This window comes from Balaenoptera ricei, chromosome 1, assembly GCF_028023285.1.
Source record: "Balaenoptera ricei isolate mBalRic1 chromosome 1, mBalRic1.hap2, whole genome shotgun sequence".
In the NCBI taxonomy this organism is placed as follows: Eukaryota; Metazoa; Chordata; class Mammalia; order Artiodactyla; family Balaenopteridae; genus Balaenoptera; species Balaenoptera ricei.
This window is the reverse complement of record NC_082639.1, coordinates 53,817,459-53,830,722: the sequence shown is the minus strand read 5'-3', so window position 1 is coordinate 53,830,722 and position 13,264 is coordinate 53,817,459. Positions and strand designations below refer to the sequence as shown.

Below are 13,264 nucleotides of genomic sequence, written 5' to 3'. Positions count from 1 at the left end.
TTCAGTCATCAAAAAGCATAATGGTAACAGATCATCACATTGGATACGTTTTTTAAAAAGGAATCCTTGGGTACAAAGAAGTACTAAAATAAAAGGAGAGGGACTTCCTTGGTGTTCCAGTGGTTAAGAATCCGCCTTCCAGTGCAGGGGACGAGGGTTCGATCCCTGGTCAGGGAACTAAGATCCCACAGGCCGCCGGGCAGCTAAGCCCGTGCGCTCTGGAGCCCACGCGCCACAACTAGAGAGAAGCGCACATGCCTCAACAAAGAGCCCACTCACCGCAACTAAGACCCAATGCAGCCAAATAAATAAATAAATAAATAAATATATATATATATATATATATATATATATATATATATATTTTGTATCTTCCTTTAAAATAAAATAAAAAGAGAGAGGAGGAATAACTCTTCTTTAAAGAAAATAGCCAGCAAACATATGTAGAAGGATTGAGAGAACTGGAAAACCATTATTTGGCAACAACCAATGCAATGATTGATTCGGGCAAGGTTCATCAATGGCTACTAAAGCCACTGTATAGAAAAAAAATTGTTGGAAAACAGAATATCTAATGATAAAGTATCACCTCCACAGATTAATCATTAAGTATAAAAGGGAAAAGACACCTTTAAAATGTAGGAATCTGGTTAACCTAAGTGATCAACCTTAACATCACCAATAAATGGACAAATTATCATTACATTACTCTTGATGTGATCAAATGGAAAGTTTACAATAACTACCATGTAACAGTCTTGAAAAAAAACTATTTAGCCTGAAACTGTGAAGAAACAATCAAATTCATTTTGTGAGGCATTCTACAAAACAATTGGCCTAGACTTTCCAAAAATGTCAATGTCTTGAAACACCAAAAAAAGAAAAAAAGGAAGGAAGACAGGAGGAAAAAGAAAGGTGAGGATTGTTCTAGATAAAAGAAAACAGAGAGACATGACAACCAAATACAATTCAATGAAATCTCTTATTCAATTCAGTGTTTTTTTCCTAAAAAGCTATAAGAGACATTACTGGAACATCTGGGTAAATCTGAATTTTTTTCATATGGCCTATACATTAGATAATATTATCATATCAAAATTAAATTATTTGGGTATGCTAATGGCATTATAGTTATGTAGGAGGATGTCCTAGTTCTTAGGCGATGCATGGTGAAGTATTTCGAAGTAAAGTATCATGATGTTTCCACCTTACTTTCAAATGCTTCAGCAAGGAAAAAAAAATGTGTGCATTTGTGTGTGTGTGTGTGTGTGTGTGTTAGAGAAAAAGCAAAAAAGCAAAAGAAGCATAATGTTAACAACTAGTGAGTCCAGGTAAAGGATATACAGGTATTTGTTGTACTACTCTTTAAACTTTTTTGTATAGGTTTGAAACTTTCAAAAGAAAAAAAGTTGGGGAAAAAAGTATGATGGAAATTAAATCGACTTTAGAGCAGCTGATCAGACTTTATAACGTTTAACTATGTCTTCACCCTATCCATAAGACCTAAAAGCCAGTACAAAGTTCAGACAGGTTGGACTAAAAATAAAAGTAATAATCCTAACAAATATAAGTAATTATAAGCCAATCCATCATTAACTTCCAATTATAGCTGCAGACTAACCATAATCTCTGATGAGAATTCTGTGAAAGATGACATGTGCTGACTCACCTAGGACAACTGTGAATAAACAAAAGCTGTCTTGTATAATATTTTCTCCAAATCCAAATATGACTACCAAACGATTTTTTCCCCAATCAAGATCTATTAGTTAAAAGGAACTCTAGGGGCTTCCCTGGTAGCGCAGTGGTTGAGAATCTGCCTGCCAATGCAGGGGACACGGGTTCGAGCCGTGGTCTGGGAAGATCCCACATGCCGCGGAGCAACTGGGTCCGTTAGCCACAACTACTGAGCCTGCACGTCTGGAGCTTGTGCTCCGTAACAAGAGAGGCCGTGACAATGAGAGGCCCGCGCACCGCAATGAAGAGTGGCCCCCACTCGCCGCAACTAGAGAAAGCCCTCGCACAGAAACGAAGACCCAACACAGCCAAAAATAAATAAATAATTAAAAACAAACAAACAAAAAAAAACCCACCCCCAAATAATAACTTAAAAAAAAAAAAGGAACTCTAAATTAAGATGTTGTTACAGAAGTACAGATGATCCCAGACACCACATCACTATAATAATAATAATGATAACAATAATAATAAACTCTGTACCAGGAATTTTGTAAACCTATGCACATATAACATCTCATTTAATCCTCACAACAACTCTATAAGGCAGGTACTATTATCCTCATTTTATAGATTTAAAAAATAACAAAGGCTAAATAACTTTTGCAAGATCATACTGCTACTAAATAGCAAAACACACCTTGAATCCAGGCAATTTGACTCCAAGCCCAAGCTTTTTGCTCTGTACCCTCTACTGCTTTACTATGAAATGTAAAATTTAAATAATAACTGACTGTATTAATTCAATATCTACCAAAAACTACACAATGGAGTTATTTCAAAGAAAATCATAAGCATGTCTTTTTTCCCTAATACACATTTATATTTACACATACACCAACTGAATGAAGTTAGAATTTAACCAGATGCCCAATTTATTGCCAAATCCCAAGTGCAATTAAAAATGATATAGAGCTATATTACTCAGTTACCTATTCATATATATGGTTGAATATGTTACATATAAATTCAAAACAAATACCAACATATTTCCAAAAGCCTTCATCTAGAATCTTATCCCTGCCCACTCAAGGGAAAAAATACTGAAAAAACTTATTTCAGGTACAGCATTCCTCAAACATACTTAACTTAAACAATGACATAAAAGGAAAAAAAAGAATAATTAAGACATAAACCTTGAACACTGATGCCACGGTGAAAAAATATTAACAAACAAAGCATGTCCCCCCAAACCCAGTCATCTTACAATGTTCTCAACCTCAACGAACTGTACCACAATCCATCCAGTTACAAAAGCCAAAATGCTAGTGGTGGCTGATGGCACCTTTCTCTCCCTCATTCCTCATATCCAATTCATCAACCAGTTCCACCTCCTAAACATCTCTAAAACCCATCCACTTTTACCTGTCTTCACCACCACCTTGTCTAAGATATTACCATCTCTCATCTGGCCTCTCCTCATCCACACTCTTATCTCCTCTGTAAACAATTTTTCTTCTGTATAACATGAAGTCCTTTTTCATAGAACTTACAATAGTTGCAACTTTACATTTCTTTGATGGAATATTTGATTTATGTCTGCCTCCCCTCATAAGTTCTATGAGGTAGAGACTGCATTTACTCATCACTATATCACTGTGGCCTAGAAGCGTGCCTAGTAAATAAATAAGTGTTAAATGATTGAATGCACGTCAAAGATTACAAACATTTATAAACAGTCCAAAAAAATTAAGTAGTTACAAGGCTCACGAACCATCATAAGGAGTACCTTATTTCATCATTTCTAGATCACACATTTTTACATTTTAAACTCTGAAACTGAATACATCTTACAATTGACAATCTTTTTATGTTTAATGGGCAATATTTTTTTTCTTTCACGGCAGTTCATAAAATAATGGTGCATCTTGGAATAAAATAAACAAACAAATAAAAAACCCTCATCCCAGGTAAATCTACAATACACCTGACCCACTCAGTTCAAACCTGGTAGGCTAGCCTCCCTTCTCCTTTGGCCACCATGCCACTCCCAACATTCAGTAATTAACAGTGCTTACTGGTTCTTTCACCAACAGTTATCCAATTAATTCTTTTCTTTAAATCCCACAATAATAACACTAGACCTATCTAATTCCTCATTGCCTGGTATCTGAGCTCTTGCCACAGCTTCATTCATTTAAACATTTGTTTCAAATTCAGCCAACACTGCGCACCTATATGCAAAGAAATGAAGATACAAAGCAGTCCAGTTAACTGTCCCTCCCACTAATCTCTCTCTCCTACAATTTAGAATTTTGCTCATTTTATGCCTCAAACTGGAATTACTTTCCTCCCAATTTCTACCTATCAAATTTATACTCACTATTTTAGTTCTAGATCAAATCTCATCTTCATGAAATATTCCTTGGTTAATCTCTCTTTTCAACCTTAACATCCTAAAACACATAAAACCAAATGCATACTGGCTATATTTTGTTTCTTGAAGGCAAGGTTTACGTGTCAGACATTCTGATAGAGTGTAAGCTCCCTAAGAGCAGGGACTTTTCTCTCTTGTTCACTGTTATATTCCCAGCACCTAGAAGAGTATCTGGTACGCAATAGCTGCTTAGCAAGTATTTATTGAATTAATGCTCTTTATATAGTCCAGAGTAGTGAACAAATCTTTGCAACTGTAGTAAGTGGGAAGAGTCAAAAGGAACTGGACTAAATTACTTGAATTCTTTGAGCTTCAGTTTCTTCATCTGCTAAATGTAAATAATACTCAATAGCTCAATGAGTTGGTATAATGATTTAATGCAATAATGCTTTAAAGCAGCGGTCCCGAAACTTTTTGGCACTAGGAACCTGTTTCGTGGGGAGGGGAATATGGTTCAAGTGGTAATGCAAGTGATGGGGAGCGGCAGATGAAGCTTCGCTCGCCCACCACTCACCTCCTGCGGGGCAGCCCCGTTCCAAACAGGCCGCAGACCAGTACCAGTCCGTGGCCCGGGGGTTAGGGACTCCTGCTTTAAAGCATCTGGTACAGAGCTGAGGACAAGAGAATGTTCTCAATAAATGTTTTGATGATATTGTGACAAAAGTTAAATAGTAAGAAGCATTTAATAAATGCCTACTAAATGAATAAAATCTCAAATTTGAGTAATGTCTAGCCTCATATCATTTATCCAATAAAGAATTTCAAGAGTGAATTAATTCTGAAATATTATACATTTAGCCCCACTCTTAAGCATGGCTAAAACCATTTCTGATTAATTAGGAACAACCTCATTTAGACTGGGTACAAGTATTAATATTTATATTTTATTGACATAGAGATTATATTTGACTCTGAAAGAAGAACAATAATTTTACTATTAGAATAGTAAAATACTCAGAATAGAAGAAAGCTGCAAAGTTATTTAAGTTACATGGTCCCCAGAAAGACAAGAAGTACAAAAATTTCTGTCTACAAAACATTACTGAATAGTAAACAATGCTGTTTTACCAGATCTATCAAATTATGTAGAAGGGGCTTCCCTGGTGGCGCAGTGGTTAAGAATCCGCCTGCCAATGCAGGGGACACGGGTTCGAGCCCTGGTCCGGGAAGATCCCACATGCCGCAGAGCAAATAAGCCCGTGCGCCACAACTACTGAGCCTGAGCTCTAGAGCCCCCAAGCCACAACTATGGAAGCCCGCGTACCTAGAGCCCGTGCTCTGCAACAAGAAGCCAACGCAATGAGAAGCCCGCGCACTGCAACAGAGTAGCCCCTGCTCACCGCAACTAGAGAAAGCTGGCGCACAGAAACGACCACCCAACACAGCCAAAACTAAATAAATTAAATAAATTTAAAAAATATATATATATAGAAATATCTCATAAACAATCACAACAAATAAACTTTTCAATATATTTGTATTCCATTTTACAGAAAAAGGAGCATCAGTTAAATGGTTTTTAAACTTTTTACTAAACTATAAAAGTTCTCATATTGGCTACTTTTTAACTTTAAACACTTCCCAAAATTTTACAGTGAAAGAACTGATAATTAATTCAATATAGCATCAGATTATTCGACTAATTAGAAACGCTCCCTTGTTCAGGGAAGACACTTTATTTACTTGTAAATTGGTACACACACAGACTTTACCTTTCAAAGCTTTTCTAATCCCTCTGTGTACTTTCAATGACTCACAATCTAATTACAAATCATAAACAACCAAGGAGGAAAGAGCATTCCCTTGTGTCTATCTGCTATTAATTGACACAAAATCATCGCAAAAATTCTACTGGGGACATATGTTTCAAGTAGGAGAAGGGAAAAAAATCCCATCTAAGTAATTCAGATACAAAGAGCTGTAGGACGAGGTATTCTCCTCTAACCATAGGGTAGCAGTGAACCCCTTGTGGGAAAATAATCAATACAAAACAAAAATGTAAGCCAAATAGATCTTAAGTATAAACTTCATAAGCAGAGTCAGGCTTGGCTGTTCGTTGACGTCTCTCGTATTCACCAGTCATCATAACAATGTGTTTGAACATCCAACCTAAAAAGCCCTGACATGTGGATGGAAGTCGAAGAGCTGAGGATGAGTAAGAATCAAATAAAATGATTAAACGTTAATGTCTGAATGGAAAAGCATTAAGATATTCAGGCAAATGTGTTAAGAGTCTGAAGCAGTAACAAAGGCCTAAAAAGGGATAAAGGAGTTAGGAATGAGAAGATTGAGATCTTGAGAATCTCATTTGGGGGGATTTTTTTTTTTTTCTCTTTTCTGTTCTTTTTTTAATGGAGAGAAACAGGGAAGGAGTTAAATGGATGCAATAGCTTAGAGGACGAGAGATCGTGCCTGAAACACGTAAGAAAAGCCTCTAGGAGAGGGGGAACAGCTGCCCACAGGAAGGCTTACGGTTCGTTAGCTCTGGAGCCCAGGAAGGGCAAGGAGTCACAAAACAAATTACACCAGAAACAGAGATGAGGGAGGCGCCAAATCCCTCAGAGAGCCTAAACGGTTGGCTACTGGGTCTCCACTGAGGGCAGGGCCCCCCAAGAAACCCGGTCATTTGGAAGGACCGGAGACACTAAGTCCCAACCTTCTCTGAGGCTAGCGGAGTCAGAGGAACCTCAAGTCGACCCCTCACCGAAAAACCGAAAACAGAACTGGAGAAATGTAAACAATGTGCAGGAGCCACCAACCGGGAAATGTTCCAGCTCCACCAGCAGCCGCCACAAAAGCAGCCGCCACACACGCAGACACCCCGACCTCAGCGCCGCAGCTACAGGCACCTCGAGCTCCCCGGCCACCGTAGTAAGAGAAACGCCCCACCCCCCGCTTCAAACCCAGTAGGTCAGCCACTTCCGGGGCACTAACGCCTATTGATTGGCAGCAGCAATAGCAGCGGCCTACAGGCCCCCGGTCCGTTTACTTCATCCTTTTTTCCTTTTTTCGTCTTGTTTGCCGCCTCAGACTGTAAGTCACCAATATAGCAAGCGCAGAATCAAGAGAAAGTATCCATCTATAAGCGGTGTCTCCGATAGACAAACTACATTATTCCTGCCATGACTTCCTGCTGAACAATTTGGACTTCAACTCCCAGCTTGCCATGCAACACTCCCTCGCTTCCAGCGCGGGAACTACAAGATCCAGCATGCACTGCGCCCCTTATTCTTCACTCTGCCCCTGACACCTGCAGACCTCAAAGGCGATTTCAGAGGATTCATTAAATCCTTTAGATTAATGTAGACCTTTCTAGCAAGCCCCACTTTGGTAAAAATACCAGTATTCCCTCCTTTCCTTTTGTGAAGGTATTAAATGTCAAGGAATATGTGCGTTCATTTTCGACGTTCAGATTATTTTCCAGAATTGAAACAGGACAGTCTGCAAAGGCTTTTTATGAAATGGAAATTTTTATCCTCATTCATAAGGGATGTTGAGAGAAATACTAAATTATTGCAAAGTGTAATCTTGTGTCGTTTTTGCAGTACTGCAAGGTTGTGCTGTAACAAGGGTTACCAAACGTGCTCCCGAATTGCATAGGAAATTACAATAAGAGCGAGAAGTGAAAAATTAACAGACTGTACTACCAGACTATGAAACCACGAGGGAAAGAAAATCTTTCAGAATGCAGAGTTGAAAAGTTCAAAAGTAGATTTGAAAAGGGTTTTCAATTTTTTTATGTGTTTAATGGTTTGAATTATCTTATTTTTATTATTATTCTCACAAAAACAGGTAATGCAACTTTTTATTTTCTGTTATGCAGTAGGGCCACCAAGTAACCTATCATACAAAGGATATAGCAAGATGTAACATTTTTTAGAGTGAGCAAACAAAATAACTGTTTTCTTGCCTGATTGGATAGCCAGTGGTTCCACATTTTAAAATACGGAACTCTGTTTTGATTTCTTAGGACAGATAACATGCATTTAACAAGCTGTCTGGATGCTTTTTTGTTACTTTCATAAAGACTCGGATTACAAGAATGAATGTATTTTATTTTTAATATCATACATTAACAGGACGCGAGAAGCAATGCTTTGATTTTTTAAATAAACTACATGGTAATTATACAAAATAAAACTGTGTGTATACCACAAACATTGGTAGTCTGTGGATTTACAGCAAAAACAAATTTTAATTGGTTAGTAAAAGAGTAGAATACTTTCCATTTTTACAACTTCACGTAGAAGTCACACAGGGAAATTATATTCTCTAACACTGGCATGGCATCAGCTACCATACAAACTGCTTTCCAACTCCAGTGTGCTAAATTATGCAGCACAAGCAAGTAAATATTTAAAACCTACGATCATGGAAAACAATCTGCTGCTTTTGATACTCATACACCAAAGCAATATGAACTCTGTGAGAGAAAACATTTTCATCGGAATGATTCAGAGGTAATAATAAACTATAATTAGGCTATCTGTTATTCATAGGTGTTTGTAGTAAATAAACATGTAATTGGATCCACTTATTAGGGTTGTTATTAAGGAAGCTTTAAAATATGCTAAATGTTTGATACACATATTTCTAAAGTGGTTTCAATGATCAATTGTATAAATGAATGTGGGAAAGAGTCTAAAGAGTACATAATTTATGTAACAGGCTTTAGGTTTTTAAAAGAGATTCTTGCAGCTGCAGTGCTCAGCAATATTCTCTCCTCTACATGTGTCTTTGACTTTGCAGTTCAGCCAATTGCCAACCACACAGAGTCAAAACTGGACAAGATGTTCATTTCGGTTCAACAAATACATGATAAGTGCTGCTAGGGGCAAAGCACTCTGCCTAGGCACTATAGTCTTTTTTTGAAGCACATACAGTTTTGATAATTAAGAAAGAATTAAAAGGAAGTGAAAAGATAAGAGAGCTTTATCTGAATGGAAAACAGAAAGTAAAATATGTGTAACATCAACTTTTTTTATTATACACACTTTTATTTTTAAACCATGTGAATGTCTTACCTAGTCAAAAAATTTTTTAATTAAAAATTAAAAGGCCGTTGCAGTGGAATACCTGTGTAAGGGTCACAGCTCTACACTTGGGCAAATTACTCTTCTCTCTGTGTTTCAGTTTCCTCAACTGTATAATAGGATGATAATAAAAGCCACCATAAAGTATTTAGAACAGGACTTGGGACATAAAATATTTTTTGAAGGTAAAATTTTAGTCAGGGTGTTGAAAGTTTTAAAAATAAACTATAACCCTATTTTTAGAAAGTACCTAAATAATATCAATCATACAATTAGTGAAAAATATGCTACTATATTTGAACCAGATAGCGTTCTAAGTATTTAGAAACTATCTTCAACATCAACTTTCAATAATCACTTATGCATTTGGTTAACTGGAACTCTTTAGTAGTGAATATACTTTCTAAAAGACAGGAGCTACATCTTAAACATCTGTGTCCCGTTCAGCTGTAAGCACCGTACTTTGTACAGAGTAATTAGTTCTCCATCAGTGCTTGTGGGAGTTCATGGTGATGACTGAGGCCCTGAAAACTCCCTTCTCATTCATACATAAGCTGTTTTTAACACCCGTGCTTTATTATTTTTTTAATATTTATTTATTTATTTGGCTGCACCGGGTCTTAGTTGCGGTACACGGGATCTTCATTGCCACGTGCGGGATCTTTTCACTGTGGCATGCGGGATCTAGTTCCCTGACCAGGGATCGAACCCAGGCCCCCTGCATTGGGAGCGTAGAGGCTTAACCACTGGACCACCAGGGAAGTCCCTATTATTTTAATTAATAAATCAGATTGTATAATTAAATAGCTATTAAAACCAGAATATTTGACTAATAGAATGCTACATTTAAAATCATGAAAAACAGCAATTCACTGCTTAGTGTGTATATATATATATAAAACATTCATCTTAAGCGTCAAGCCCTTTCCAAAATTCATCATATCCCAGGTGTGTACTTTGAAAACATAGAAGCCATTCTAGTAGCATTGATTGTGATACAGCTCCAGATTTTTGCTAGTAAACTTTTAATTCTTAACTTCTACCAAGTATACTTCTTATTCATCTCCCTCCAGGACCCAGAGAAAGATGAAGGTCCTGTTTAATAAGTAAACAGGTACCATGTATGACTGATCGGGAACGTTATTTTGAGATGAATTGAACTCAGCCTTGATGAGATGAATACCTTGTGGAAATTATAAAATTATTTTAAGGAAAACTTGGTGAAAACGTTTTCTCCTTTCCAAGTGACCTTATTTCTATCCCCTTTCCTACATCCTCAAGCTCACTCTCTCCACTGCCCCCTTTGCCTCAGCCTACAAACATGTACTGAATCCCCACAATTCTGAAAGCAACTTCAGCGGACTCAGTTTCCCTCCTAGATGCAATATTATTCCATCTTCCTTTTCCTTTCATAACCAGACTTCAGCAAGTGCTACAAAGTAAACCTTAGCCTTGAAATGCAGCACAAAATCTATTCACAGCTAATATTGAACTGAACACCCAGCACTGTGATAAATCATGGAAATATGAAAAGAATTCAGAGAAGTAACTTACGGCTCACAGTGTGATAAACATTATGATAGGGGTATGAACAGGGTATTAAGAGAACAAGGAGTGTCAGTTATTCTCAAATTGAGGGATCCTGAAGGAGGAAGTCCTGAGATAACTTAAATGACAAAAATAACTAGCTTCAGAAGAGGGAGATTCGACCAGTTTAGGATAACCCAGAAATTTATTATAGCTGGGACATGAGAGTTGGGGAGTGGTACTTGTATACTAAGATAAGAGTGTTGAACTTTAATCTGGTTATAAAGGAAACCATTTAGGGAATGACAAAATTAAACTGCATTTTAGGCTGCTGCTTGCAGGATTATGGAGAATGGCTTGGGCTGGAAAGAACAGTTAGGAGATTGTTTTCATAATTCAGGTTTTAAAAAAAGGAAGATCTGAAATAAATAGTAATAAGGGAAGAGCAAAAACTGGTCGGAGATATTAGGACAATAGAACCAAGAGGAGTGGTGAAGGAGGGAAGAAATCAAAGGAGACTCCCAGGTTTCTGTTTTTTCACTTTTCCACGTGTTGAGTTAGTTAGGAATGCTTAAGCATCATCAGAGGGCTATGCCCAGGAGGCAATTAGATATGGAGCTTAAGAGGAAGATTTGAGCTGAATATATAGCTTTGGGACTCATTAGCTTTAGGTGAGAGTTGAAACCATGGACATGGATAAGATTACTAGCCAGGTGGATGGGCATCTGAGCTAGTAACCAGGAAGCCAAAAGGTGACAGAAATGAGGGAGGGTGGAGAACAATATATGTAAATATCATGAAATTTTTCAAGGAACGGGATTTTTACAGAAAAACAGAGGGTTACTGGTTTAGATGTAACACTGAAGAATAAGGAGAGAGCTGAACTCACCTCTGGACCCAGTGTTCATGAATAAATGAGACCAAAAAGACAAAAGAACATACTTTCAAGAAAGTTGCAGGGGGACAGAATCTTCAGAGAAGTGTCAGCATTTGTTAAGACCAGAAGGTGAGGCAAAAATTCTGTGAGGAGAATCCAGAGGTAGCGAATTAGAGCATCAGAGAAGCAATGGAAAGATTTTGAATGGAGAAAAGTAGCGGGAGATTGGGTCATAAGAAAGGAAGCACATGTGAGAACACACAAGAAAGATGATGACCAAGGATGCCAGGAATATGAGGAAGTATTCACTAGCCTCAAGGTCTCAAAACAGAAATCCTATATAAATCTGAGGTTCACCCTAACTTGTGCAGGTAGACTTCACTAGTCTTGACAGCAGAGTGTGTAACTTACTGACTTATACTCACAACCTTCTTTTACAATGGAACCCTAAATCAAACACTGTGGCCCATTTCTCTTGGTTTAAGCATGAACATGTGAGATAATTCTTGGCAATGAGGTGTGAGGGAAAATCTGCTATGGGGGGCTTCTGGGAAAAGTTTTTCTCTCTAACAAAAAGCAGCACATGCTGTGTACCCACATCATAGCAGCATTATGCACAACTGCTAAAAGGTGGACACAGCCCAAGTGTCCATCAACAGATAAATGGATAAGCAAAATGTGGTGTATGGACATAATGAACTATTACTCCTTAAAAAAGTAGGAAGTTCTGACACATGCTACAATATGGATGAAACTTGAGGACATTATACTGAGTGAAATAAGCCAATCACAAAAAGACAAATACAGTTGACCCTGGAACAATGAGGGAGTTAGGGCACCCATCCCCGCGCTTTTGAAAATCTGCACGTGTAACTCATAGTCAGCCCTACATAACCACAGTTCTGCATCCACAGAGTCAGTCAGCCATGGATTCTGTAGCACTGTAGTATTTACTATTGAAAAAAATCTGAGTATAAGTGGACCCATTCAGTTTAAACCCATGTTGTTTAGGGGTCAACTGTACTGTAGGATTTCACTTACCTGAGGTACCTAGAGTAGTCACATTCATAGAGATAGAAAGTAGAATGTGATTACCAGGGGATATGGGGAGGGAGGAATGGAGTCATTATTTAATGGATATAGAGTTTCAGTTTTGTAAGGTAAAATGGATTCTGCAAAATAAAATGGATTCTTTTTTTTTTTTTTGCTGGAGCTAGCCATCCTGGGAGGCCTGGTTTATTACAAATTCTTTCGCAAGCATTGAACCTCTTACAAGGAAGGTTTTGTGGACCAGAACTTCGACTCTGTGAATGAATGGTGTTAGAGATGTGGTGATGGTTGCACAACAATGTGTATGTACTTAGTGTTACTGAACTGTACACTTAAAATGGTTAAAATAGTTAATTTTATGTTATGTGTATTTTACCACAATAAAAATAATTGAAGAGAAAAAAAGCAGTGAATGCCAAGACCATTCAATTGCCAAAGGATAGTCTCTTCAACAAATAAATAGTGGTGGAACAACTGGGTTTCCACATGCAAAAGAATAAAGTTGGATCTTTTCTTCATACCATGTTCAAAAATTAACTCAAAATGGATCAAAGATCTAAATATAAAAGTTTAAATGATAAAACCCCTAGAATAATATATACAGGTATATCTTCATGACTGGGATTTGACAACAGCTTCTTTAGATGACACCAAAATCACAAG

At 37.5% G+C, this 13,264-nt stretch overlaps 1 protein-coding gene across 1 annotated transcript in view; it reads right to left on the bottom strand.

Annotated features, from left to right (window-relative positions):
* The window catches only part of ATG4C (autophagy related 4C cysteine peptidase), a 98,448-nt gene extending 91,226 nt beyond the window's left edge, over positions 1-7,222 (bottom strand). The window contains exon 1 of the mRNA XM_059899073.1: positions 6,874-7,222. The gene's annotated coding sequence lies outside the window, so the exon portion shown is untranslated. The remainder of the gene's footprint in view (positions 1-6,873) is intronic.
* Positions 7,223-13,264: the final 6,042 nt, after the last annotated feature.